This window comes from Homarus americanus, unplaced genomic scaffold (assembly GCF_018991925.1).
Source record: "Homarus americanus isolate GMGI-L3 unplaced genomic scaffold, GMGI_Hamer_2.0 scaffold7626, whole genome shotgun sequence".
Taxonomy (NCBI): domain Eukaryota; kingdom Metazoa; phylum Arthropoda; class Malacostraca; order Decapoda; family Nephropidae; genus Homarus; species Homarus americanus.
In genome coordinates, this window is record NW_024718273.1 from 4,167,662 (window position 1) to 4,195,064 (window position 27,403).

Genomic DNA, 27,403 nt, shown 5'->3' on the forward strand with positions numbered 1-27,403 from the left:
ATCTCTCTTGGGAGAGGAAAACTTGCAGTTAAGGACAGCTTTGCCAAGCAACTGGACCAGTTATTTGACATAATTACTTGCAAGTGCCCAATTGTTCTCTGTCCTGAGTTTGGATGCGATCGTGACTGTAAATCCGAGGCCCACATCTCCTGTATTTGCAAGCGTGAACTGAAGATTCCTGTGATCGAACTGGCATTTGTCAAAGCACAGAGAGAGAAGACTGGCAGTATAGGGGCTCTCATGATTTCTAGCCAAGATATTCCGGAGTCCAAGAGACAGGAGGCTGCCACAGAGAGACAGAAGAGGAGAAGAGTTGCCGAGGAAAAGAGACTTGAGAAGGCCCAGGGTGAGGTAAAAGGCCGATGATTGGAGTCAAGCTGATTCAGAGTTTAATGACTTCCCCATGGCTGATCCGAGTGCTGACCAGGAGAATGGTGACTTTGTCCCTAACCCAGAAAATAATGATCCCAAACCTTCCAGGCATAAGATTCGAAATATGAAAGATATCCCGAGCATAGCTCTGGCCAGCATGCGACACCACACTGGCCTCAGAGAAACTGCAGAGATAGCAACAGCTGCCTGGATTGACGGTGGTTTGATAACACCTGATGATGTTCACCTGGTGATAGATCATAACAAAGTAAGGAGAGCTCAGGAGAAACTTGTCAGTAACCTAGAAGAGGAGTTTGATAAGGGGATAAGAGAAAATGGAATCAATTGTTTGTTCTTTGATGGGAGAAGGGATGACACTAAAGTGTTCATGAAAGTTGGAGATTCTGACAAGTTGTTCCCTGCCATGGTGAAGGAGGAACACTACTCCTGCTGCAGTGAACCAGGAGGGAAGTATTTGTGGCATTTCACTCCAGAGAAAGATGACATCAGGAAACCAGCTGAGATAGTGGCAGATAACATTGTGAACTGGCTCAGAGAGAGGAACGTAGACCAGACCCTGCAGGCCATTGGAGGGGACAGCACCAACACGAACACAGGGTGGCAAGGGGGGTCATACAGTGGATAGAGCGGAAGATTGGGAGGAAGCTGGTCTGGATTGTTTGTGACCTCCACACCAACGAGTTGCCACTCAGACATCTGATCCAGGAGCTGGATGGCAAGACTCTTTCAAACAACAGATGGTCTGGTCCTCTTGGCAAGATGCTGGACTCTGCCACTGAGTTAGAAATAAATCCGAGCTTTGAAAAAATCACAGTTGGCCCTCCACTCGTTGAGCTTGCACATACTGTCATTGACGACCTGAGTACTGACCAGTACTATGGTTACATGATTTGCAGTGCCATCAAAACTGGGGTCATGCCTGATAGACTTGCTTACCTGCAGATAGGTCCAGTCTCACATTCTAGGTGGCTCACAACGGCTCTCAGGTTCTGCAGAATTTGGGTCGCTCATCATAAACTGAAAGGGAACCAGCTTCACAACCTGAGACTTATTGTCCAATTCATCGTGAGTGTCTACTTGCCAAATTGGTTCAACACCAAGGTCAAGTCATCGTTCTCCGAAGGTCCGAGGCATGTTCTCTTCCAGCTTGAGCTCCTGAGGAATCAGCCAAGGAAGGTTGTTCAGATTGTGGAGCAGACTGTGAGGAGATCTTCCTGGTATGCTCATCCCGAGGCAGTTCTGCAGACAATGCTCTGCAGTAAGGATGAGGAGGAGAGAAGAGTGGCAGTCAAAAAGATCTTGGATATGAGACTTATGAGAGGATCTGGGCATGACGAATCAGTTGGTGACGATTCCTTCAGGGTCAGGAAGACTCCTGAAGTCAATCTAGGTGCCAAGACCCTCACTGATCTCATAGATCTGGATAACACCCAGGCTGGCAGTGAGCCCCCTCTTACCTGCAGCCTCACCAATGTTCAAGTCAGAGCTTTCCTGGACAACCCCATGCATGTCCCTGCCTGGCCCTCGCACACTCAGAGTATAGAGCGTTGTGTACAGCAAGTGAGCGAGGCCAGCAGTCACGTGTACAGCCAGGAGAGGAGGGATGGCTACATCCGAGCTCAGGTGGTCAGCAGGGAGGTGATGAGTAGAAAAAGAAGCAAGAAAGACATATTCTCTATGGTGTGCAGCAACACCGGGTTGTAGTAGTAAAACCGGTTTTTGTATTTGATGATTTTGTTTTCTAATGGAATATTAAATTTAATAAATGTGTCAAGATCATTCGTTTCACTATTCTGGATCATTTTCATCCTAATAAATTAACCTGATACATTTACTTTACTTTAAATAAGCTATTTAGTGGTGTTGGTAAAAGGGTGGGAATACTGAATTTTCATAAGATTTCAAGTTAAAATTTACCTAGCACAAAATGAAAACTTTTCAAATCTGAAGATATCACATGATTCTGCATATAGAACTACATCATTAATACCATGGGCCGATTTTTCAAACTAAAAAAAAAAAAAATTCGCCTCCGTATGACACACCCTAATGCTACAAGTCATCAATGCTTCGTGGACAGCACAAAGACTTCCACCGGAATGGAACAAGGCAGATATACAGCCCATCCGAAGCCAGAGAACCAGACAAACCAAGACCCATCGCCCTCCTCAGCTGCATAGCGAAGACGGGAGAAAGAATGGCTCTCAACAGACTCAAGTGGAAAGTCGGCAGCCCACACCCTCACATTTTTGTTTACACCGAGAACACCGGCACAAGCAACAACATTGCCGAGATACTCAGCACAGTGGACAATAAACCAGCTTTGGTGGTCTTCTTCGACTTGGAGAAGGCCTTCGAACTAGCAAATCCACTGGCCATTATAACAACGGTCACTGAAAAAGGCGTCAATGGAAGGTTGCTGGGGTGGATCCAGAACTACCTTACACAGAGAGAAGCAAGAGTACGCTTTCAGGGGGAAACGTCAAGCTACAGGGTTCATGAAAACGGAACCCCACAAGGAGGCATCCTCAGTCCAACGCTGTTCAAGGTCCTGATGGAAAACCTAATCAGACTTCCTTTCAGACAAACAGCCAAGCTCCTCTGCTGTGCAGACGACCTACAACTCATAGTAAGAGGAGCAAACCGACTAGTCAACACGCAACACGCACTCCAACTTATAGAAGAGGAGTGCAACAGACTTGGACTCAAGATAAATCCAGCCAAGTCGAAAGCGATGGCCATCTGCACAGACACACCAGACAAGATGCTCTCCATACAAAACACGCCGGTAGTCTGGACCAACACCCACCAGTGTCTTGGAATCTGGTTCGACCAGAAACTCACTTTCAAGCCCCAAATCGAGTATCTCAGGCATAGGACGAAGAGCAGACACAACATAATGAGGTCGGTCACCAGTACAACCGCAGGAGCGAACATACACGTGCTCAAAGCCTACTACACGGCCGCCATTAGATCGCTGGTAGATTACAGTGCTCCAGCGCTCATTGGACTAAGAGAAGACCAGATAGCTAAGCTAGAAGTTATTCAAAATAATGCTCTCAGGACCATGCTCGGAGCACCCATGTGGACCAGAATTTGCAATTTGCAAATGGAAACTGAACTACCACCCCTGGCAGTACGAGTCAAGCAGGTGACAGCCTTTCTCCTCGCCAAAATCTGTAGATCAGATAAGCCCACAGCTGCCAAAACGCGAATCAGTGCCTCCCTCCACCTCGACCACAGAGCGCGAGGGGCCACCTGGTCGCACGAGGCAAGCGAGGTCATCAGGCACCTGCAAGCAGAAACACTCGTCAAGAACATCCAAGACATACGAGACAGGGATTATGTAGTTCCACCACCATGGAGCCCTCCACCAGCCACATTCAAAATCACCGAACTAGGTGATAGCAAAGCCAACCTCCAGAAGGAGGACCTCAAAAGAATAACTCTGGAAGCCATAGCCACCGAGACACCGGCTGATGCAGCATCATACTTCACAGACGTCTCGGTGGACCCAAAACATCATAGGTCCGGAGCGGCCTTCTACACCCAAGGTCAGACCCTCCAATGGAGACTTTCTAATGGCTGCTCCACCCTACAAACAGAGTTGGTAGCAATCTCAAAGGCCCTACAACACGCTGCAACACAACACAACAAGTCCATCACAATTCACACGGACTCGAAAACGGCCATGCAGGCGCTGCAACACAGCCAACCAAGAGACAACGTCCACATCATAACCTCGATCCTCGCACAGCTACAGGACTTCCAAAGGCAAAACCACCCAGTCGTCTTACACTGGATTCCCAGTCATGTAGGGATCGGGGGAAATGACATGGCAGACGAAGCAGCCAAGGCAGCCACACGTTCTAGAAACGTACACATTCAAGTTCCAGAAAGCGTGCAACAGATCAAGAACCACCTTAGAAAGACTTCTAAGCTCGACATCCAAAAGAGCTTCCTTGACGCATTCAACGCTGGTTCCCAATCAGCCAAATGGTACCTGGTGGCTACAAAAGGGGAAGCACCATTCGCGGACAAGAAAACACCAAGACAAACCCAAGTTAGCCTTCATCCACTACGACTAGGGTACAAGCGCACCTGGCAGACGATCGCAAATGTCGTCAGGGAATGCACCTACTGTCAGGAGCCAGCGGCCAACCCACTGGAACACTATCTCCTCGACTGGGAAGTTACACAAAGTCTCCGAAACAGAATTCAAAACTTGCAAGAAGAACACACAACACCAGCGGCCACTCTAACCCGAAAGGCCCAAACAAACCACATTCACCACCTTCTCCGGGTCATCACACGATACCCACCGCCCAGATAGCTTTGAAGTATCCTCCCCCAGCAAGTGCGGACCCCAGTTCGGGGGGCGCGCCACTCGGAAACTGACCACGTCCAGGAGTGGGGGTTGGTGGTAAGCGTTCACTGACCAAGGGTCCGCTCACACTTGCAAACCTGCAGCATATCTGCAGGTAGGACAACCTCCATCCCAAATCCCAAATCCGGTCTGGCTGCTCCAAGAGCTCCAGCCGGAACCACCTACAGGCAAAGGCCCGTGTCGGACAACGGTCAGACAATCTCAACAACAACAACAGCAGTGAAGGTCATTCTACTCAACACTTTCAAACCAACTAGACCACTCAATAAGCTCCTCACCACACAGCAACTCCCTAGCACTGCACTGTACACTCGGAAACCATATTCTCTAGCCCACCTGGGTCGGTGCTGGAGGTTAGTACAGTGTCCTTTCTGGACAGGGGCCCACTCTAACTATCACGAGGCAACACACGCACGAACATTTTATACTCTGCATTATCTTCATTATATATGAACACGAAGAAAAATTACAATAGGTTGTAGTTACGAAAGTATGAATGGAAATAAACACTTCCAAACCACACAGTGAATCCACACAACGTTTACAGCGCTTCCACCACACCCCATCTATATCTTTTATTTCCCATCATTCACGTAACTATATGAAAAATCGTGTTTAATTTAACTACATATTTCAAAAACCTTAAATTACATGTGGATCAGTCACTCCTCATTTGACACACTTATAGTGTAATACTTTGACCATCCCACCTGGGCACATGGAGGCCCACGGTAACTCTCACAGGGCAACATACGCATGAACACACAAATTATGATATGAACCCTTCCAGGCTTCACTATCATTATCATGTTATGTTCATCGTGCTCTGTATCTTGGTAACTAGTCATAGTATCAATACATGACAGTGTTATTAGTATAATATTGTAACTTTTACCCTACAGTTATTGTTGTAAATCATGGACAGGAAGGATACATAAATTGTAATATCAAGTGTATGGTTCGCTCAAAGCCACCCCAAGTCAGACAACGCGTCACACAAAGTTACACTGTGTGAGTGTGTGTGTGTGTGTGTGTGTGTGTGTGTGTGTTCTGTAACATTAAGCTTCATCCTTAGTAGGCAAGATGTTTCATAAAGAGGTTTCTCCCATTCGTCATTGTGAGCATCGTCCCAGAGCACATTGTTTCCATCAAAACCATGGTTCATCCTTATTTCCCTTCTTCCGTGTAACTATATCCATATGGCTAAGTGCTTGCTTTTCATTTCTTTATTTACCAAAATAATGTGGATCAGTTACTCGTTATTTAACACATACATGCACTTAGAGCATCAAGATTGTTTTGTAGGCATGACTATTGGTTAATTGAAACCCCAAAAATATTTTTCACATTTATTATGCATAAACATTGTAAACATATCTATGTGATTATTGTAGTATATAACATATATTTAATGTCTGGACAGATTCCCAAGAGTTATGCATATTAATGCATAGATTTTGTAAGCATATTTATGTGAAGTGACGTAAAACCACATAGTAAAATACCTGGACAAATTCCCGAGAGTTAGGAAACGAAGTCTATGTGGCCCCAACGAGGTTACACCAGAGAGCTAACTCCCCCGCCACCCCCTACAAGGCACCGTCGTGGGCGGAGATTTAATTCTTGACCACAGGTTAATACCGTGTCCAACCTCCATCTGCTGCTATAACTTCATGCAATCTGGTGGGCATGGAATCTACCAGATTGCTGCAGATGTTCGGCCTCCTCCTTATTCCCTCCCACACATTATGTGCGTGTCTCCTCACTGCCTCCCTCGTTTTCTCCTCAACATTCCATTCAACAACCATATGCGCCCATAGATTTTCTATTGGATTACAATCGGCTCCTTTAGGGGGCCAGTCCAATAGAATAATCTGCGGGTGCGCCTCAAACCAACGCTTGACTGCCCGACTTGTATGTATTGGACTGCGGTCTTGCACCATACATATAGGCTGTGGGTCTGGGATGGCATATGAGTTGCTGGGAGGATGGTTAGCAGTCCTGTTGAACTGGCAGGTAGACAAAATAGAAAACTCACAGCCAAACTGTAAGAAAACCCATGGACAATGAGACATTAGTAAAATATACTAGGTCATTTTAGCGCGTGCACACACATTATATACAGACCTATTGGTCCTTGCGAGGCTGTTTGGTTATGCTATGCTAACTAGTTTGCTAGGGTGAGGGAGGGATATATATATATATATATATATATATATATATATATATATATATATATATATATATATATATATATATATATATATATATATATATATATATATGCTGTAGCGTACTGTATGTGGCCAGTTGTCAAATTTCTCTTTGTGTTTGTCTATTTTCTCTTTGTATGGCTCACATACATACGTACACGTAGGAGATCTCGCACTAAGGATCGAGGTAAGAAGGGAAACTATCAGAAAACGCCATTTGACAACTGGCCACACACAGTACGCTACAGCATCATCCCCCCACCAGACAAAGAGGCCTCTGGACGAGTGCAGCGGCGTGGGGGTTTAAAGGGATCTTGACACTTAAGCACTGCCACCAAGATACAGAAGCAAGTATCATAGTAATAAGAAAGATTATTATTATTATTAAGCCGACGTCATAATTATATCACATTGTAAACTGGGCTTAAGGCTAGAAAGATTCTCACAGAGTCGGCACATCCCCTCTCCCCCCCAACAGCGACAGCCATGAGACGTAGGGAATCAGGGCAAAAACCATAACATCACCAGGAAGTCTGTTGAAATGCAATTACTGCAGGGCGACGTCTAATGTACATCGTGTGGGTCTGGGCTCTACAGCGCTTAGGGCGATACACAATGCAGTAAAGCTTGGCTGTTGCTGGTATTGTCCTGACTGAAAACTCAAAGTAAACGAGGCGATTGCAAACCATAAGGGAATGAGAATCCTAGGGACGAAAATAGATGAAGCTGGATCCATTCTGGTTACCAAACTAGAGCAAGTTGGGAAAGAGATCCTCGCTAAGACTGAGGAAGTAGCTGATAAAATGGAGGTGGTAGTGAAGAAGAGTTATGCTCAGGCCTTAGCAGGGCCACATAAGGTGACGGAGAGTAATGCAGGATTTGAACAGGTTCTACAGCAGCTAGGGACTCTGAAGAAGTTGTGAACTCATGGAACAATCTGCCAAAGAGTGTTGTGACGGCACCGAGTGTGAGCTCTTTTAAGGCCAAGCTTTACCAGCACTGGAGCAGATTCAGATACATTCAGGAGCCAGTTCATGCCCAGTACTTGCCAACAGTGCGTAACAGAGACGTGACCAACCGTCCAAGTGGCTAACGAGCCGATCAGTGGTGAAGAGGATATAGGTAAAAGTAATTAGAGAGGATGCAAACATAGACGAATCAATGCAAATCTTCATAGAAGTTCTTGAAATAGCCTGTAAGACTATACCAGATGTGTAAGAAATACTGGAGCACAGGGCATCATGCAAACTACTGTTTGCAGTATACAAAAGGGCCTTAAATGTGGTCAATCGGCAAATCAGATCAGCCAAACGGTAGCTACTTCGAGATGAAATTAGCCCAGAATATTAGGAAAGATCCCAATTACTTTAATGTGTATGCCAGGAGTAAAATAGAAACCAAGGATACTGTCAGCCCTCTTAAAGGATGAAAACAACATGGCCCTGAAGGACAGACAAACAGCTGATACGGTGATACCCTAAATGAATAACTTGCCAGTACGTGAGTGAATGTATACCTCAGGGGTGGAATGAATTACTGACGATATCATCAAAAGGAAAGTAGCAAGCTGAAAGAATTCAAAGCCCCTGTAGTGTACGGACCATAAACCAAGGTGATAAATGAGGTGGCAAACGAGATTTGATCCCCACTAAGATTCTTGTTCAGGAAATCCTTGGATCAAGGTAAAACGCCGAGGGACTGAAAATTAGCCAACGTCATCCCGGTATACAGTACAAGAAGGGCAGGAAAAGTGCAGCAGAAAACTACATACAGGTCAATCGGTCTAACATCACGTACAGTATATGCAAACTCTTTGAGAAAATTCTGAGGGATGCCATCATCCAACACCTGATCGAACACAGTCTTATCAATGCATCACAACACCGTTTCATCGAAATTAAATCCTGCGGGAAAAATTTACTCACATTGGACCTTGAAATGATAACAGACTACGTGGACCAAAGCTTATCAGTGAACGTGTTGTACGCGGATTTCTCCAAGGCGTTTGACAAAGACCCACATGCAAGACTAGCTTCTAAGGTCCAGGCACTTGGCATCACAGGCAAGATTTTTACATGGATTAACCACTGGCTCAAAGACAGGCAACAAATAGTAGTAATAAATGGAGTACATTCTGAATGGAAAGAAGTTCTCAGTCGAATACCAAAAGACTATCCTTGGACCACCCTGTTTGAGATCTACACAAAAGGACATAGATGACTATACATCGAGCCACATTGTCAAGTTTGCAGGCGACACGAAGATATTTGGGGAGATAGCAAATCTGTACAAAATCTCCATATGTTCCCATTGACAAACAGGGTACCACAGGGCAGTGTATTTGACCCGTTGTTGTTTGTTTGTGTCATAAATGACATACCAGAAGCTATACACTTCCATACGAATGTTTGCGGATGATGCCAGGATATTTAGGGAAATTAAGAACCAAAAACACTGTGCCATCATAACACTCTCTGGCAGTTTGTTCCAAGAGTTCACAGCTCACACTCCTAAAAAGTTATCCCTCACAGTTTTCTGGACTTGCGGCCTCTTCAACCTTGAGCTGTGACCCATTGTGGGGCCAGCGTCCGCCAGCTCCAGGTAAGGACACTCGAATGAGTAGTGCGCTTTGAGATGTTTATACACCTGAATTAGGTCCCCCCTTGCCCGTCTGTACTGTAAGCTACTACTACTACTACTACTACTTTTGCTGTCACTCAGAATCGAGTATGACGATCATCCAGCGATGATATAATGGTATGAGTTATCAAGGATGTCACCTACAGTAGGTTGGTGAGTTTCAGGTGACTAAAGAGGCCGATACGGGACTGGCAGGGTCGATCATAGAAGTTGCACATGTGGGGGGCTACATCTATTGCGGGAGGGGTGGCGGCAGCGTCTTTCCGGCGTTGGCACTTGTCTACCTCGTTATGCAGTCGGGCTAACTCGAAAGTATTGAAACCTTCTTGTATGGTGCTCCTCCAAGCGTTACGGTGAGAAGCAATCGTCTCCCATGTGAGGGGGGTCGATTTGGCACTTTTTCAGGTTTGTCTTAAGACTATCCTTATACCTATTCAGTTGCCCGCCAGCATTACGTTTACTATTCGTTAGATGACTGTAAAGTAGGTGCTTTGGCAGTCTGCTGTCGTCCATGCGGGTAATATGGCTTTCCAGCATAGTTGTTCATGGATAATGGTAGCCTCGATGCCTCTATAGTTGGTGTCAGCAAGAATACTGGCATTTGTTCTCTTGTCTTCCCAGCGAACTCTGAGGATGGAACGTAAACTACGTTGGTGAAAGTTTTCAAATGCCTTGATGTACCTCCTGTATGTGACCCATGTCTCGCTGCCATATAGCAGGGTGGGGAGGACCACTGCTCGATATACATGTAACTTTGTAGATTCAGCTCCCTACAGATGAAGACGTGGTTTAGGAGTCTGCCAAAGGCTTGAGATGCACATCTGATCCAATGCTGAATCTCTTCATCGATGTCTGCTGTGGTGGTCAGGTGGGATCTGAGATACCGAAAGTGGGTAACATTGGTGAGGGTAGTACCGATAAGCTGGTTGGATGGTGGAGGTGTGGCTGAACCAAGGGCTGGCTGAAAGAGAATCTGAGTCCTATGTACATTCACCTCAAGGCCAAAGTGTGCATACGCATCTGTGTAGGTGTTCAGGATCTCCTGTAGGTCGTGTTCAACTGTGAACGACAAGGGTGAGGACTTCTGCATACTGAACTTCAGTAAAGGAAGCTGCCGACACCTTTGTTCCTGCCTGGAGTCATCTTATGTTGAAGAGACCCTTCATCTGGTACCGGATGTCCACCCCGCCGGCGAAATTTGAACTGGTAAGAGTAAGTAAGGAAGCCAAGAAAATGGAAAAGAGAGTTGGTGCCAGTACACACCCTTGTTTAACCCCCATTTGATTGGGGAAGAACTCAGACTGGGTGCCATTGTGCAGGACACTGCCGTTCATGCCATCGTGGAGTTGACCGAGTTGAAGGCCTTGGTCAGTTGGTCGAAGAAACCCATGTAAGGGTCACGACGCTGTTCCCTGCGGTGCCGGATTTAGACCTGTGGAGGCCCATGGGCAGCCTCTTTGTGGAGGCCCCCCTCATTATAACTACCCAAGAGGGTGGGGTGGCCAGTGAAGTGAGCCTAAACATCCGGGAGTTCCGGGGGGCGCTGTAAGCCCCCCGGGAAAATTTTGAAATTTGAACACTTCTTTGGAGAATTTTGAAGCCATATGCAGTTATATTGAGGAAATTAGAACATATTGTAATATGTGGAGGCCCCCAGATTGTGAAGGCCTCTGGGCAGCTGCCCACTTTGCCCACTCCTGAATCCGGCCCTGGTTCCCTGCACTTTTCCTATATCTGGTGGGCAGCAAAGATCATGTCAATGGTGCCTCGCGATGGCCTAAAGCCACATTGAGCTTCTGGGAGGAAATTTTCCTTCTCAGGAAGAAGTCTGTTTAGGAGGACTCAGGCAATAATCTTGCCAGCTACGGACAGCAGGGAGATCCCACGGTAGTTGCCACAGTCTGACCGGTCTCCCTTGTTTTTATAATTACTGACAATGGAGGCATCTTTAAGAGCTTGGGGGATTTCCACCCTTTCCCATATATTCTCCAGGAGAGAGTGGAGATGGTTGGAAAGCATAGGTCCTCCTGCTTTATACACCTCGGCTGGGATTCCATCAGGCCCTGAGGCTTTGTTGTTTTTCATCAGTTTGATGGCAGTAGCTACCTCATCCAGGGATGGAGGATAGCTGAGGTGAGTCAGCTCTGGATGCTGAGGCACCTGGTGGGTAGTCAGGACCACATCATTCTTTCGGTTGAGCAGTGAATGGTAGTGCTCTTTCCAGTACTGAAGGAGGCCTTTATTGTCTCTAATTGTGGAATTACTGTCAGATGAGCGGAGGGGGGCTGCGCCACAAGTGATTGGCCCATAAAATGTTTTAGTGGAATTGAAAATTCGCACATCATGTGCTGATCTGCAAATTTTTGTGTTTCACATGCTTTATTTCTAGGCCAGTCGTTCTTTAAATTGTGAAGTTCCCGCTGGCTCCCTGCTTTCTTCTTGCGCAAAGGTATCAGCTTTGGTCTGAGACTGAGGGTTGTTCTGCCAGTCAGTGAAAGTAGCATGTTTATTATAGATGAGTACATTGATTGTCGGGTCATTTTTATCAAACCAGTCCTGGTGTATTCTTTCGATCTGGCCAAGGGTCTCTCTGCAGGTTTTTGTCATGACAGTGTCGACAATATCCCATTCAGCACTGGAATTTGGGTTGTTTGTTGTTGGGTTGTTTATCAGCCCATTCTCGAGCTGCTCTCTGAAAGCATGTGCTACCAATGAATCTTCCAGATGCTTACTGTTAAAACTTCTTCTGGAGACTTGCTGCCTTCGCTGTATGCGGCAACGTGAAGTGATAGCTTGGCTCTGAAAAGTAGATGATCAGTGTCACAGTGGTCTGAGCTACGCATGGCATGGGTGATGAAGACATCCCGGCGATCTCTTTCTCTGACAATGATGTAGTCAATGAGATGCCAGTGTTTGGATCGTGGGTGTTACCACGAATCCTTGAACTTGTCGGCCTGCCTAAACAAGGTATTGGTGATTGTGAGGTTATGTGCAGCACACTTGCTGAGGAGTAGGCCATTGGGATTACACTTGCCAAGTTCATTTCTCCCTATGGTACCCTGACAAATGTCAAAATCTATACAAACTCTGGCATTGAAGTCACCAGGGAGCACAACCTTGTCTTCTCTGGGGATAGAGGCTAACACTTTGTCGAGGTCGGCATAAAAGACCTCTTTGATGTCATCCTCTGTAATAGCCTCTGTTTCATAAACAGAATGATTATATAAATGGGTTAATTACATTTTGATTTATATACATAATCATCCCCTGTAACTTTCCACTGGCTATGAGGTGTCATGTACATGTCACGTGATTGGTAGTTTTCCTTGAGGTGCGCCCAGTGACTGCTTACACAGCATTGCGAGGAGGGTGCCCTGGGGCCATTGTTCCTCAACGACTCACGTACGAAGGACGTGTTTTAAGCAGGTCTATTTACATAGCCTCCTGCCTTCTCCTAACACTCATAGCTACAGTGATTAAGTTACGGTTGATTTACATGTTGGAATTGTCCCCGTAGTTCCTAAATAAATGAATAACAGACAATTGGGTTTCGCTACTAAAACCCAATATAATACAAAAGTTCCGGCCTCGTAATGTAGGCAGAATCAGCAGTTAGAGGGGCCTATAACACCTCTGCATCCAGTGTTGGGGCATATGCACTGATGAAGAAGGCATGACGTGAGTGATTTAGCGGGACTCGGAGCGTCATGAAACGCTCGTTGATCCCAATAGGTTTTTCAGTTAGACTGTGCAGGATGCAGTGATGGATGGCAAAGCCAACTCCATTAAGGAGATTTCTCTCCGCAGCAGGATTACCCTTCCAGAAGAAGGTAGAGCCAGACCCTCGTTCTGTGAGTTGACCCTCGTTTAGGAGCCAGGATTTACTGATGGCTGCTATGTCGATGTTATATCTAGCCAACTCTTTTGCCACAAGGGCAATTCTTCTATCAGGATGCTGACTTGTGCCAGTATCCAGAAGGGTCCTGACATTCCATGCAGCGACCATAAGAGGCAATTGGAGGCGCTCTGATCTCTCAGGGTAGCTGAGGTGCCGAACTGCTGGGACCAGCATGGTGGCCCTCCTTTGGACTTTTTCAATCAACTGACAGTCCCTAGCATATTTCTGGGACCAGACCGGGTGACTGTACTCCAGTCATGAAAGCACCCCTGAAGATCGTTGCGAGGGACGGACTTACAAGATATGTGAACGACCTTCTTATAAGACATAATAATTTAGCTGCTTGATTCACCTTCTTTTCAAAATGGCCCAAGAACTTCAGTTCATTGTCAATGTACCCACCTAGGACCATTTCACATTGTCTCAATTAATGCAGTTTCTTCTTCCAGTTGGGACATATGATACGCCTCATTACCATTGGTACATCCCAGGTGCAGCCTCTTACACTTCGTGACATTGAATCTTAGCCTCCGTTTCTTCGACCATTTTTGAAGTTCACAGAGATCCTTCTGCAGCTCTTCACAGTCTGCTTGGTTCTTAGTTTCCCGAAATAACTTGGCATCATCCACAAACATTTGTATGGAGGAATGTACAGCTTCTGACATGTCCTTAATGAAGCAAACAAACAACAGTGAGCCCAATACACTGCCCTGTCGTATCCCGCTTGTAACAGGTATATATGACTATTTTGTGCTATTAATCATCACACACTGCTTGAGATCACGGAGAAAGTCTACGATCGCACACTAAGATACTTTCCTGAATCCTGTACGCTTCCAGTTTATTTTTCAGCCTTTTATGGGGTACACTATTGAAAACCTTGGCAAAATCTAAGTATATTTTGTCGATATTACCACCCTGTTCCAGAATTTGGGTCCAAACATCCAGTACCTTGAGTAATTGTGTTAAGCAGGAGCATTCCGGCATAGAACCGTGTTGGCAGTCCCTTACAAGATTGCTTCGTACTAGATGTTCCATCCTGTCATCTCTTATAATGCTCTCAAGTACTTTACATATTATGCTGGTCAGGCTCACTTGTCTATAGTTATTCGTGGAGTGACGATCGGCGTTCTTGAAGATAGGACTCACATAAGCCATTTTCCAATCACTGGGGACCTTTTGCTCATCCAGCCATTTAGAACTCTCTTAGCATTCTGGGATGCACTATATCAGGGCCGGAATTCTTATTGACCTTTAGCTTTGACAATTTATTTATTATAACCTCTTCTGTGAACACAATGTGGGTCAGCGCTGTGTCGAACCTTCTGTCCTCAAACACAGGAAGATTATTCACATCCTCTCTTTTGAACACATTGGAAAAGATCCTGTTCAATGCCTCTGCTTTGTCCTGGTCAGAATCTGGGTAATTACCATCCTCAAGCCTCAGGTCTGATACTCTTATTTGCGTTTTTAATTTCGACTTTGTATAGCGGTAAAATGCCTTTGCATTTGACGTGACCTCGCTTGGAACCAGTCTCCGGAACTACTTTTCAACTATTTTACACTCTGACTTTGTTTGGTTCCTGGATCTTGCATACACCCTCCTGTCCTGCTCATCATTTGTCCTCACTTACGCCTTGAATTTCTGGGTTTTCTTCTTAACTTTGCCGACTGCCACATTATTCATGTGTACTGGTCTCCTTGTATTCCCAGGGCACTGGGTTTGGTCTAGGGTATATATTTTTCGATAAAATGGTTAACTTTACTGGCTATGATATTTAGCTTAGTGACTGTGTTCTTATACCTTGCTGAGTCAGGCCAGTAATCAGTTTGTTTATCATGAACCTACGCGATAGCAATTTATAACTGAAGGCATATCTTCTTGATCTGTGAACCTCAGAGAATCCGATGAGAGTATTGAAACTGTTGTCAGCTTTTATTATGGTGTAAGGGTCTCTTTTTTTACTATTTCATATTTATTCTATTTATTCTTCTTTTCTATACAGTACTTTATTCATTCTGTCATATATTAATGTATTTTCTGAATTTTATGCCCTTACTTTCTCTCAATTATATCCTGCTTTAGTTATATTCTATACCATGGATTAGTCTGGGAAAACTATGTCATTCTTACTACAACACTTATTATACTTACCACGGTAGCCTGCCACCACCCAGACTTTTATTAGAATATACCATATTTCATTGGACTGTTAGGTAGCTTGCTGGCGAGCTTCTAGGCACATGAAGTACAATAGTTATTTTCTGAGAACCAACAGGTAGAAGGAATAGAGCGGTGATACTCGTAGTTTACTAATTCAATATTTATTAACATAAGGTGTGAACAAGATGTTAATTAAGCACACTCAGACAAGACTGGGCCACTTAGGTCTTACTTTACACGTAGCAAAATAGATCTTCATTTCTTGGTTACAACATTACACACTCATTATATTATTTCATTGTCAATACAGATGATTATATGGCACACTCGAAAATATCCAAAATTAAGATATTAATTAACACATCATGTTATTTCGGAATGAACAACATGGCACTTTAACTATAACTCAGTTGGTAGTACACATGCATGGTGGACTCAGAACCCTTATAACAATGTTACCACTGGTAACACCAACATTTATGGGTTCAATACTCAACATGGGATAGCTATATTTCTGCTAATTATCCCCAATCATGGATACCAACTCTGCTCAATTCATATAACCAAGATCAATGAACCGGACAAGACTGAGTCCACTGGTCGCCGGGGTTGTTTACTACACAAACAGCCGAAGATCATTCACTAGTAGCGCCCGGGGGTAGACTCGGTGCAGTGTCTTCGCACAGTGTTCCTGGGTGCTCCTTGAAGGTTCCAAGTGCTCCCTGAAGAAGGCAGTGATGGGTAGGGAAACACCGGGTAACACTGAAGTCCATTTATTAACGGATAGGAGAAATACAAGTACAGTAGTGACTAGCGTGTGCCATGCACGGCCCACAGAGTCAGACTGAGGCTGCCTTGCCATATGGCAGCCTCGAGGCAATGTTAATAATAATAATAATAATAATAATAATAATAATAATAATAATAATAATAATAATAATTAACGGTTTATTGAAAGAGCTTGGCAGCCAGAAGGCTGAAAATATACAGTTACATATTTGGGGAATGGGTTTCGAATTACAAATAATATACAAGTAACATAAGTGATACAAATAAGATATATAATAACTAGATGGGGAAAAGCTCAAACTACAGTGCATTTCAACATAGTGACAGTGCAAGAAGTAGTATTTACTGGGAGTGAATACACTGGTTTATTACAAGTTATTGATAATTTTTACAATGGTTGGGACTGGGCTGTTCTTATAGCGATCAGTTCGTGCATGTATGGGCTGGATGCGGTTGTGGTGTCGAACAGCAATTCTCGGGCTAGGGATCTCAGGTGGTAGTAGGAGCCGGTGTCGAGATGGTGTAGAAGCTTCTTACCAAATTTGCAGATGAGGTCGTGGTGATGGTCAGTGAGAGTCGAAAGGGTCAGTGTGTTGAGCGCTTCTTGATATGTGGAGTAGGAAGGGGAGAGAATAATCTTGCATGCCCTCTTTCGCACTTTTTCTAGGTGTTTACGTTGTGTGGCATTTAGGGAGGAAGACCAAGTAGGGGAGGCATAGGTGAGCTTGGGAAGTATGAATGTTGTGTAAACACTGAGGAGCTCGGATGCAGGAACTCCGAGGGACTTGAGTCGGCGGAGGAGGTGGAGACGGAAACTGGAGGATTTGACAACTTCACTGACGTGTGGTTTCCAATTTAGTTTGTTGTCTATGGTGACGCCGAGGAGCTTCGTGGAATCTACAACCTGGAGTGTGTTCGGATCTAAAGTAATGGAAGGAGGTGGGACAATGTCGGAGGAGAGGTTGATGTGCATAACCATGGTCTTGGTATGGTTGATGGTGACATGGTTGTTGGTGGCCCAGTTTTGGAGACTGTTCAATAAATCCTGAAGGGCGGTATAGTCGGGAGCAGAATTGTTGATGGTGATCCCAATGCTTAGTTTAAAAAGTTAATCTTAAGAAATTAACATAAGCTCATAGCCTGATTTTCGCAAGCCAATGAGTACAGTAAAGGAGTTTGATGATTATATCTGTGAAAGTTCTGACTTCGCAACTGAGGGGTTGGAAGAGGCGGACAAACTCCCCCTGAACTCACTCTCACTCCTAAGTCCTCTGTGAACAGATGACTGAATAAACCACAGGTGGTCGTTGTATGCCAGGACGATGTTTCAACATCAGTATGGAGATGGGTGGAAGCTATTAAGATCCGATAGCATCATGTAACATGGTGATGATCCTTGTAGGTTTGTGTTATTGAAAGTAGTCATAAGTCTAACTTCAATTAAATAAACCACTTTTATTGTATGCCAGGGGTATCATTATCTCTGCAGTATTTACCTTTGTCTCTCCCCATATCTTGGTACCAGTAATTATAGCAAACCCTGTGTCCTAACCCTCGAGCCATGCTACCACAGATAAGAGATTAGGGGTATTTTTGGGAAGTAAAGTAACTAGGAAATAGCTAACACTACGGACACACCATCAACAAGTGCAATGTACAGGAGGCTGTATGCTCCCTTTGGGTACCTCCAGCGACCTGTGGTGTAATGGTCAGCATGCTCGCCTCGCAAGCGAGCAGACCTCGGTTCGATCCCCGGGCAGAGTGATGATATGGGCGAGTTTCTTTATGTCATTTGCCCAGCAATAATTTACCCACCAGTAATTGGGAACCTGGATGTTAATCGATTTGCGGATCGTGTTCCTGGGTTATGGTTAGCCAGTGCAGTTAGTGAGTTGTCCGGTCTTCTCGGACTATTCCTTGACACTGGGTCATGCAACTCGTTAAGTTAGGGGGTGGTTGTTGTTTAGGCGATAACTTCTACACCTTAAACAAATTTGCGCCTAGGAGGCCCTTGGGCCGGCCATCCTCGTTAGATGAGGGGCAACCATTTTACCTACGGGCACCGCTACACCTCCTGTCCAACACAGAAAAAATGAGCTGCCTGTGGCGGTCCACACTCCTCTGCCGACCGGACCTGCATTCCCTAGAAAGACGAAGAGTGCGGGAAGATATGATAGAAGTATTTTAGTGGGTGAAAGGAATCAATAAAGGAGATATAGATAAAGTTCTTATAATATCAGAGCAGGATAGGACTCGAAGCAGCGGATTTAAGTTGGATAAGCAAGGGGGGACCTAGTTGAGGTGTATAAGCATCTCAGGGGGCACTACTCAGTCGAGTGTCCATACTTAGAGCTGGCGGACGCTCGTCCCACAACGGGTCACAGTTCAAGATTAAAGAAGCCGCAAGTCCAGAAAACTGTGAGGGCAAACTCTTTCGGAGTGAGGTTTGTAAACTCTTGGAACAATCTACCAGAGGGTGTTGTGGCGGCACTGACTGTGAGCTCTTTCAAGACAAGACTTGACCAACACTGGAGCGGGTTCAGGTACATTCAGGAGCCGGTGCATGCCCAGTATTTGCCAACAGTGCTTGACAGAGACGTGACCGATCGCCCGGGCGGCTAGCGAGCCGATCAGTGGTGAAGAGGATAAAAGTAAAAGGTTTAGGAGGGAGAACTATTGGAAGGAACTGGTTCACAAATAGGGTGGTAGACGAGTGGAACAAGCTTAGAACATAAGAACATAAGAAAATAAGGAGACTGCAATAGGCTGGTTGGCCTGTGCATGGCAGCTTCTGTCGATAGTTACTACCACTCTATCATCCATGAATCTATCTAGCCTCCTTTTGAAACTTTCCAGAGTTCCAGCACGTACTACAAAGTTGCTAAGCTTGTTCCACTCGTCCACCACCCTATTTGTGAACCAGTTTCTTCCTATCGCCCTCCTAAACCTAAACTTATCCAACTTAAATCCATTGCTCCGAGTCCTATCCTGCTCGGATATTATAAGAACTTTATCTATATCCCCTTTATTGTCCTATCCTGCTCGGATATTATAAGAACTTTATCTATATCCCCTTTATTGATTCCTTTCACCCACTTAAATACTTCTATCATATCTCCCCGCACTCTTCATCTTTCTAGGGAATGCAAGTTAAGTTTCTTTAACCTATCCTGATATGGAAGGTTTCTAAGTCCCGGAATCATTTTCGTCATTCTTCGCTGCACCGACTCTAGTGAATTGATATCCATTCTATAATAAGGGCACCAGAACTGAACCGCATAATCGAGGTGCGGCCTGACTAGCGCAAGATATAGTTGCAATAAGACCTCTGCACTCTTATTACTTACACTTCTAGATATGAAACCCAATACTCTGTTTGCCTCATTTCGAACATTAACGCACTGTTTTCTAGGCCGTAAGTCCGGGCTTACAAGTACCCCTAGGTCTCTTTCACAAGTCAACTTCTCTAGGTTGATGTTGTTAAGGCTGTATACATTGTCAATATTTGTTCTTCCAATATTAAGTACGCTGCACTTGCTGGTGTTGAATTTCATTTGCCATTTTTCAGACCACCCTTGCAGTTTATTTAGACCCTCCTGTAATGCATTTGTAGCAACTTTGCAACTTTGTAGTAAGTGCTGGGACCCTGGAAAGTTTTAGAAGGAGGCTAGATAGATTACATAAGAACATAAGAAAATAAGGAGTCTGCAATAGGCCGGTTGGCCTGTGCATGGCAGCTCCTGTCGAGAGTTACTACCACTCTCTATCATCCATGAATCTATCTAGCCTCCTTTTGAAACTTTCCAGAGTTCCCGCACTTACTACAAAGTTGCTAAGCTTGTTCCACTCGTCCACCACCCTATTTGTGAACCAGTTTCTTCCTATCTCCCTCCTAAACCTAAACTTATCCAACTTGAATCCGTTGCTCCGAGTCCTATCCTGCTCGGATATTATAAGAACTTTATCTATATCCCCTTTATTGATTCCTTTCACCCACTTAAATACTTCTATCATATCTCCCCGCACTCTTCGTCTTTCTAGGGAATGCAAGTTAAGTTTCTTTAACCTATCCTGATATGGAAGGTTTCTAAGTCCCGGAATCATTTTTGTCATTCTTCGCTGCACCGACTCTAGTGAATTTATATCCATTCTATAATAGGGGCACCAGAACTGAGCCGCATAATCGAGGTGCGGCCTAACTAGCGCAAGATATAGTTGCAATAAGACCTCTGCACTCTTGTTACTTACACTTCTAGATATAAAACCCAATACTCTGTTTGCCTTATTTCGAACATTAACGCACTGTTTTCTAGGCCGTAGGTCCGGGCTTACAAGTACCCCTAGGTCTCTTTCACAAGTCGACTTCTCTAGGTTGATGTTGTTCAGGCTGTATACATTATAAGTATTTGTTCTTCCAATATTAAGTACGCTGCACTTGCTGGTGTTGAATTTCATTTGCCATTTTTCAGACCACCCCTGCAGTTTATTTAGATCCTCCTGTAATGCATTTGCATCCTGCCCTGAATTAATTTGCCGCCCTATTTTGGTGTCATCCGCAAACTTGCTTATGTCACTGCTGATCCCAGTATCTAAATCGTTTATGTAGATTATGAACAAGAGTGGGCCTAGTACTGACCCCTGGGGAACCCCACTGGTTACACGGCCCCACTCAGATTTAACACCATCTACGCTGACCCTCTGCGCTCTATCAGTGAGCCATGATTTTATCCAATTTAAAACTTTCCCCTCGATACCATGAGCCTTAATTTTTCTCAGAAGCCTCTGATGCGGTACTCTGTCAAATGCTTTGCTTCATGGCTGATAGAGAGTGGTTGTAACTCTAGACAAGGGCTGCCATGCACAGGCCAACCGGCCTATTGCAGACTCCTTATTTTATTATGTTCTTTTGTTAAGTGGAAGGATGAATGCAGGGAAGCCAAGGTTCGGCTCGACAAGAAACTTAGCTCCAAGGAGGCTCTCCTTGCAGTTCGCACTTAAAATAAGCAAATACAAGAGACAAAGAATCAAGAAGAGAAGAAAAAACAAGACAAGAAGAACCAAGAAGTCAAGAAGACACAAGTGACTAAGAAACAACCAACAACCAGACCTTAGAGGGAACCAACATGTTATCAAGATCACCTCCTCCGACCTCATTAACATCTACGAGCAACAAGGTCACGAAGAACAGGACCTAAACACTCACGACTGGACGGTCCAAGCCTGCAAGAAGAGGAGGAAAAGAAGATCTTCAGCCTCAACCTAACAAAGCCCCCACAACAAAAGACCAAGATACTTCTTTCGAGCAGACCGTCCATCAAACCATCAAACCAAACAATCAAGTAAATAACACCAAGAAAACACCACACCCAAGTGATGAAGCCGACCAGGAAGAGAGAAAAACCGTTGCCCGACCTGACGCCCACCTGACGCCTGACCTGAAGCATTCCTGATTCATGGTACCCCTCCCCCGCCCCCCGCGGCCGGGCTGGGTGCAGCTGCCTCCCGACAACCTACCACCCAACACCACGTAAACTGTGTTAAGCCACAGCACCTTTCTCTCCCACTACAATTCCCTTCGATTACCCCTTTATCCTTCCCCCCCTCTCCTTCTAAAACTCACTTCCATCCTCCCTTTATCCTTCCACTGAACCTTCTTCCCCCATGTCACTCGCCTCTATGTCATGTCATAGGAAATTAATATAGTAAGAAATTGAAAGAAAGTTTGAAAAGAGAACCAGTTAAGAGTAAAGAAAAGAAGAGAAGAAGGTAGGAAGAAAGGAGAAAATTAAATAATGTTATGCCCAGGCATAATTTCGTAATATAATTTTGTAAATCAGGTGTTTGATTGTTTTATGTCTCATGCACAGGGCCGGCGCTACCCACTAGGCGAACTAGGCGATCGCCTAGGGGGCCAACATGTGGGGGCGCCACAAATTCAGGGCAAACTTGGATAAAATTAAAAATGAAGGGAAAACTGTGGTGGACACTGTGGTGGAGCCGTGGAGGGTCGGAGCAGGATGTTAGAAGGGTGGGGGGTCGGAGGGAGGCGAGGGTAGGTAGACGGTAGCCGACTGTGTTTTCTTTTTTAATATTATTCGTTAACCCCCCGGAGGGACTAACCCGGGTCCTTATCTTTGGCGGCCTGGAGAACTGTCGAGCAGTGACCTGAAGGCTGACATCTGAGGAACCCTTCTCCCAACCCCACCATCCCCTCCCCTCCCTTACTGCCAGGGCGGCTGAGCCGCCCCTTCCCTGCCTTTGTCGGGATGAGGCAAGGTTACCTGACCTCTGAAGTTTGACCTCGCATAACCTAATCCCACTGAGACTGGCCAGCGGCCAGAGCCGCCAGCTGCCAGGCAAATAATATATAATAATGATGTAATAATAGTAGGTTATACCTCGCAGGAGGCTGGAGCGAGCTAAATGCTTATGATATGTTATTATTTTTTAAAGATTACCCTAAAATAAAAAAAATATCTAAAAATTGTTTCATTGACATTTACATCAAGGATTTATTGACTTAATGTAATAACAATAATTGGTTATTTGCATGGATGAAGTAATAAAGCCACAAGATGAAAATTATGTTATCAGTGGTGTTTGGAGAGTTAGAAACAATGTAGTAATGGGTTACTGTACACACATTAGCTTATCAAAACTTTCAAGGGGGCACACATCTAAAGGCTTGCCTAGGGCGCCAAATCATCTTGCACCGGCCCTGCTCATGCAACATTTATTTTGGCAAATTTTGTGAAATTTTCGTGTATATGTTCATGTATTAATTATGTAAGAATATTTTCGCATGTATTGCATCATCTTTGTTGTGATTTACTTATTATTGTAAGCCTCGGTCAGAGTAGAACGTTCTAGAATCTCCCAGCCGTCTCTGGGTTATTCTAGGATGTCCGAGAAGCGTCTGGTGAGGCATATACAGTATAAACGGACACGGGCTGCCATGGAAAACAACACCCCCAAAACGTCTTACCGTACACTACCCCACGCACAATTAACAGACGAACAGAAGATAATCAAGACAAGACTGAATAACTTACTAGAACATACAAATACACACGGCTGGAACCAAGAAACAATAACTCTTTTCAGAAACCTAAAGGAAGAGCTGAAGGAAATATGTAAACAATCACACAACGACAAATGGAACCAGCTAATCACAAACACAGAGGCCGACTATCACAAAAACCTAATGGGCACTAACTCCATAGATAACAGCCATCTTACAGATGACAACGGGGTAAAAGTTACAGAATCTGTTGACAAAGAACTGATTTTCAGAAATTTCTGGAGTAACATATATAAAATCACTGAAGAAGAAAACAGAAACTAATGTAGAGTAACAGAACAGATGGTAACAACACACCTTACACTAAACACAGACAATGGCAACCACCAAGAACAATAGACCTCAACACACTAAACAGCGCAGACACATTAGCCACGCCAATCACCACAAAAGACATAACAAACATAATAACCAGCTTTAAAAATAAAGCACCTGGACTAAGTCAAATAAACAAAACTGTCCTTCAAAACATACCCACAACACTGATAAATAATTTACACACATCATTAACGCCTCACTAGCAAAAGGACACTTCCCCACGAGATTCAAAACAGCCAAAATCAAACTCATACCCAAACCCGGAAAAAACCCAACAAAGCCGGAAAATTACAGACCTATATTCCTATTAGAAACACCTGGCAAAATACTAGAACAAATAGTCAACAGCAGACTCAGAAAATAATTCAACTTGACATGCCAAAAAACATGTCAACCCTTCTCTGCAATTTCTTAGACAACAGACAAGCCAAACTCATTATACACAACTACACTGGACAAACCTTCAACATACACAGTGGAGTCCCACAGGGCAGCAACATTTCACCCACACTGTACACAATATACACAGCAGACATACCAGACCCAAGACAGTCGGACTACATAGCATACGCTGACGATATCACGCAAATAATACAATATCCAGGGAGATCTAAACAAATGATGGCCATAAGAACAGGAAGAGAAATTGAAGCAATTAACAACTATGAGAGAAACTGGAAAATCCAAACCAACATCCAAAAACTAAAGATCATATACATTGCAAAAATAAATCCATACCCAGTCATAATCAACAATCAACAGTTACCATATGAAGAAAGTGGAAAAACACTGGGACTCAAACTCACCAGAAAAGGGTACACCAACACATTAGAGAAAGATTGACGAAAGCCAAATTACAACTAACCAAACTCCGTCGCTTTAGAAAACTGAACACCAAAACACAGCTACATCTATACGAATCACTCGTAAGACCACACATTGAAAACCCACCAATTCCACTTAACACAATAACTAAAATAAAGAAACTCAAGCTGCAAGCAGTCTAAAATACAGCACTAAGAAGAGCAGCAAGACATAGGCCGCCATACAGTCAAAAAATAAGAGACATACACATCGAACATAACATAGACACAATTAACATAAGAACACACAAAAAGCAGAAACGATCTGGGACAAACTACATCGCACACAAGACCCTATTTTACAGGAACTACTACAGGCAAACAACAATATATCACACAGCTGGTGGCCAAGAAGCATCAACATTAACACAATCAGCCCGGAACCATTATACGCGAGAGAGTAACACCACTCATATAACCGAAAAGATGGGGACTATCCTGGCAGTTCACACAAGGACCTGGTGGGACCCCCCCCAATCACTAAAGATGAGGAACATCCCTTCAGTTACACAAGGACCTGAAGGGACCCTCCAAGAAACATCCAAACAAGAAAGACCAACACCACATGCATAACCATACAGATGTGAATTATCTTGCCAGTTACACATGGACCTGGAAGGACCCCCTAATCACAATCACAAAAGATGAGGAACATCCCTTCAGCAACACAAGCACCTGAAGGGAGCCTCCAACAAACCCTAAAACAGCACATTCCCTTGGATCGCACTTTAAACCAGCTTAGCTTAGCTTATCTAACCTCCATTGCCCCTGGAGGACTGAGGGACGTCTGTCACTGGTTAAACCACAATCCAGCCTCCGCAAGGTGGAAAGCCCACCTGCTATCATTCTCCTTCTGTACTTCCCTCTTCTTAACTATACGTTGCCCTAAATCTCCTTGTTCACCTCGGAGCCAAAGCTCTCTTATCTCGGTGTCCTGACTGACTGACTGACTAGGGGCAGTTAGTCCCTCGTCTCTGTTCCTAGTGTAAAGACTAAGCCTAGCAGAACAACTGAAGACAATTGTTGTGCAAGTATTGTGGAATTGTTGTGCACAATATAAAGTGAGAAGACTAAGGAATTGTACACTGGTGGTGTGCGGACTATATATTCGAATTGTGAAGTCAAACTGTGAAGACCCTACACTGTTAACAATGTTGTCAAGAATCAGTGCTTATTAAAGAAGACTGCAGTGCACAAGTGTGTTTCTGTGACCTAGTGGAAATTACCGGAGATTGGCGGAACAGCCAGTAGTAATTCTACATCTCTTGTAATATATCTACTGCTTCTGTAAATACGATCCTATCCGCTGGTAACCAGTGGTGGAAGCTGGGTAAGCGGTGAAAGGAGGAGAGTCGTAACAATATAATTAATTTTACCCTCTTCGCCACTGATAGGCTCGTTAGCCGCTTGGGCGATCTGTTACGTCTCTTACGCACTGTTGGCAAGTACTGGGCATGCACCGGCTCTTGAATGTATCTGAACCTGCTCCAGTGTTGGTCAAGTCTGGTCTTGAAAGAACTCACACTCGGTGCTTTAACCACACTCTGGCAGATTGTTCCAAGAGTTCACAACTCTCACTCCGAAAAAGTTACCCCTCACAGTTATCCGGACTTGCGGCTTCTTTAACATTGAGCTGTGTTCTCTTGTGGCGCTAGCGTCTGCCAGCTCCACGTAGGGACACTCGACTAAGTAATGCCCTCTGAGATGCTTGTACACCTCAATCAGATCTCCTCTTGCCCGTCTGTAGTATAAGCTAGGCAAGTTCAGGCGCTCCAATCTCTCCGGGTAGCTGAGGTGCCGCAGTGCAGGCACCAGTTTGGTGGCCCTCCTTTGGACATTTTCAATCAGCTGACAGTCCCTGGCATATCTCGGGGATCAGACGGGATGACAGTACTCCAGATCGGGGAAGCACTTCACTCTTGAAGATCTTTACTTTTACTTTTATCTTCTTAACAACTGATCGGCTCGTTAGCCGCTTGGGCGATCGGTCACATCTTTGTCACACACTGTTGGCAGGTACTGGGCATGCACCGGCCCCTGAATGTACCTGAACCTGCTCCAGTGTTGGTCAAGTCTGGTCTTGAAAGAATTCGCACTCGGTGCCGTCACAACACTTTCTAGCAGATTGTTCCAAGAGTTTACAACTCTCACTTCGAAAAAGTTTGCACTCACAGTTTTCTGGACTTGCGGCTTCTTCAATCTTGAGCTGTGACCCCTTGTGGGGCGAGCGTCTGCCAGCTCCAAGTAAGGACACTCGACTGAATAGTGCCCCTTGAAATGCTTATGCAGGCACTTGTCTGGTGGCTCTCCTTTGAACATTTTCAACCAACTGACTGTCCCAAGCATATCTCGGGGACCAGACGGGGTGACAGTACTCCAGGTGGGGGAAGCACTTCACTCTTGAAGATCGTTACGAGAGACGGACCGTGTAGATATCTGAACGACCTTCTTATAAGACTTAATAATTTATTTGCCTGATTTACCTTCTCGCAATGGCCCGAAAACTTCAGCTCATTGTCAATACACACACCTAGGTCCTTCTCACATTCAGTCTCAAATAGTGAAGTTTCTTCACCCTGTTGGGACATATGATACGCCTCCTTACTGTTGGTACACCCCAGGTGCATCCTCTTACACTTCGTGACATTGAATCTCAG